This window comes from Arachis duranensis, chromosome 4, assembly GCF_000817695.3.
Source record: "Arachis duranensis cultivar V14167 chromosome 4, aradu.V14167.gnm2.J7QH, whole genome shotgun sequence".
Lineage (NCBI taxonomy): Eukaryota > Viridiplantae > Streptophyta > Magnoliopsida > Fabales > Fabaceae > Arachis > Arachis duranensis.
In genome coordinates, this window is record NC_029775.3 from 84,018,105 (window position 1) to 84,021,599 (window position 3,495).

Below are 3,495 nucleotides of genomic sequence, written 5' to 3' on the forward strand. Positions count from 1 at the left end.
ACAAACCAGAGTTAAACGCCAAACAGACGTTACAACTTGGTGTTTAACCCCAAGAGAAGCCTCTACACGTGTAAATCTCAAGCTCAGCCCAAGCACACACCAAAGTAGGCCCCGAAAGTGGATTTCTGCACTTAGACTTATTTCTGTAAACCCTAGTAGCTAGTTTAGTATAAATAGAACTTTTTACTGTTATACTAGTGTCTAGTCTTTTGACCATTCGGTCTTTTGATCATTCAGGGGGGCTGGCCATTCGGCCATGCCAAGACCATCACTTATTTATTTTCAACGGTGGAGTTTCTACACACCATAGATTAAGGTGTGGAGCTCTGCTGTACCTCGAAAATTAATGCAATTACTATTATTCTTCTATTCAACTCAAGCTTATTCTTGTTCTAAGATAACATTCGTACTTCAACCTGATGGATGTGATGATCCATGACACTCATCATCATCCGTCCTTATGAATGTATGCCTGACAACCACCTCCGTTCTACCTAAGATTGAATGAATATCTCTTGGATTCCTTAATCAGAATCTTCGTGGTATAAACTAGAATTATTGGCGGCCATTCTTGAGAATCCAAAAAGTCTAAACCTTGTCTGTGGTATTTCGAGTAGGATTCAGGAATTGAATAACTGTGACGAGCTTCAAACTCACGATTGTTGAGCGTAGTGACAGACGCAAAAAAATCAATGGATTCTATTCCGACATGATCGAGAACTGACAGATGATTAGCCGTGCTGTGACAGAGCATTTGGACCATTTTCACTGAGAGGATGGGAAGTAGCCATTGACAACGGTGATGCCCTACATACAGCTTGCCATGGAAAGGAGTGAGAATGATTGAAGGAAGGTAGTAGGAAAGCAAAGATTCAGAAGGGACAAAAGCCTCTCCATGCACTTATCTGAAACTCCCACCAATGATTTACATAAGTATCTCTGTCTTTATTTTATGTTTTATTTATCTTTATATTCGAAAACCATTATCACCATTTGAATCCGCCTAACTGAGATTTACAAGATGACTATAGCTTGCTTCATACCAACAATCTCCGTGGGATCGACCCTTACTCACGTAAGGTATTACTTGGACGACCCAGTGCACTTACTGGTTAGTTGTGCGAAGTTGTGACAAAGTGTGATTTATGTTTGAGAGCTCCAAGTCTTTGGTGCCATTGTTGATGATCACAATTTACGCGCACCAAGTTTTTGGCGCCATTGCCGGGGATTGTTCGAGTTTGGACAACTGACGGTTCATCTTGTTGCTTAGATTAGGTAATTCTGTTTTCCAAAAAGTTTTCAAAAAATTTTTCAAAAAAAAAATTTCTTTGTTTTCGTTTTTTTCCAAAAAAATAATAATTTTCGAAAAAAATACAAAAAAATTTAATAAAATCATAAAAACCAAAAATATTTTGTGTTTCTTGTTTGAGTCTAGTGTCAATTTTTAAGTTTGGTGTCAATTGCATGTCTTTAAAAATTTGTGCATTTTTCGAAAACTCATGCATGGTATTCTTCATGATCTTCAAGTTGTTCTTGGTAAGTCTTCTTGTTTGATCTTAACATTTTCTTGTTTTGTGTTTTTTGTTGTTTCTCATATGCATTTTTGAATTCTTAGTGTCCAAATATGAAAAATTTCTAAGTTTGGTGTCTTGCATATTTTCTTTTCTTGAAACTTTTTCAAAAATAAGTTCTTGATATTTATCATGATCTTCAATGTGTTTTTGGTGTTCATCTTGACATTCATAGTGTTCTTGCATGCATCTTGTGTTTTGATTCATAATTTTCATGTTGTGAGTCATTTTTGTGTTTTTCTCTCTCCTCATTAAAAATTCAAAAATAAAAAATATCTTTTCCTTATTTTGCTCATAATTTTCGAAAATTTAAGTTGACTTAGTCAAAAATTTTTAAAACTTAGCTATTTCTTATAAGTCAAGTCAAATTTTCAATTTTAAAAAAATCCTATCTTTTCAAAATCTTTTTCAAAAATCAAATCTTTTTCATTTTTTTTATTATTTTCAAAAAATTTTAAAATTTATTTTCAAAATCTTTTTCTTATCTTTATTTCAAAATTTCGAAAACTTTACTTTTCAAATCATATCTTTTTCAAAATTGATTTCAAAAATCTTTTCTAACTTCTTATCTTTTCAAAATTGATTTTCAAATCTTTTTCATCTAACTAATTGACTTTTTGTTTGTTTCTTATCTTTTTCAAAACCACCTAACTACTTTTCTCTCTCTAATTTTCGAAAATTACCTCCCTCTTTTTCAAAATTCTTTTTTTAACTAATTGTTTCAAATTTTAATTTTTATTTTATTCCTTTTCTTAATTTTCGAATTTTAACTTTAATATTTTTCTTTTATTTTAGTTAATTTTTGAAAACTCTTCTCTCTCATCTCTTTCTATTTATTTATTCATTTACTAACGCTTCTCTTCATCTTAAAATTCGAACCCCCTCTTCCTCTCTGAGTTCGAATTTTCCTCTTTTCCTTCATCTATTCTTTTCTTCTTCTACTAACATAAAGGAATCTCTCTACTGTGGTAAAGAGGATCCCTATTATTATTTTCTGTTCCCTTCTTTTTCATATGAGCAGGAGCAAGGACAAGAACATTCTTGTTGAAGCAGATCCTGAACCTGAAAGGACCCTAAGGAGGAAGCTAAGGGAAGCTAAAGCACAACCCTCTGGAGAGGACTTGATAGAAATTTTTGAAAACGAAGAGGAGATGGCAGCCAAAAATAATAACAACAAAAATAACGCAAGGAGGATGCTTGGTGATTATACTACACCTACTTCCAACTTTTATGGAAGAAGAATCTCAATCCCTGCCATTGGAGCAAACAATTTTGAGCTGAAGCCTCAACTAGTTGATCTAATGCAACAGAACTGCAAGTTTCATGGACTTCCATCAGAAGATCCCTACCAGTTTTTAACTGAGTTCTTGCAGATCTGTGAGACTATTAAGACTAATAGAGTAGATCCTGAGGTCTACAGGCTTATGCTTTTTCTTTTTGCTGTAAGAGACAGAGCTAGAGTATGGTTGGACTCTCAACCTAAAGATAGCCTGAACTTTTGGGATAAGCTGGTCACGGCCTTCTTGGCCAAGTTCTTTCCTCCTCAAAAGCTGAGCAAGCTTAGAGTGGATGTTCAAACCTTCAAGCAAAAAGATGGTGAATCCCTCTAAGAAGCTTGGGAAAGATACAAGCAGATGACCAAAAAGTGTCCTTCTGACATGCTTTGAGAGTGGACCATTCTGGATATATTCTATTATGGTCTATCTAAGTTCTCTAAGATGTCACTGGACCATTCTGTAGGTGGATCCATTCACCTAAAGAAAACACCTGCAGAAGCTCAAGAACTTATTGAAATGGTTGCAAACAACCAATTCATGTACACTTCTGAGAGGAATCCTTTGAGTAATGGGACGCCTCAGAGGAAGGGAGTTCTTGAAATTGATGCTCTGAATATCATATTGGCTTAGAATAAAATTTTGACTCA

General features: G+C 34.4%; 1 non-coding gene across 1 annotated transcript; it reads right to left on the reverse strand.

Annotated features, from left to right (window-relative positions):
- Positions 1-3,127: 3,127 nt before the first annotated feature.
- LOC127746892 (small nucleolar RNA R71) lies at positions 3,128-3,235 on the reverse strand. Its single transcript, XR_008008704.1, has one exon. It is a non-coding gene; the product is annotated as a small nucleolar RNA R71 (small nucleolar RNA).
- Positions 3,236-3,495: the final 260 nt, after the last annotated feature.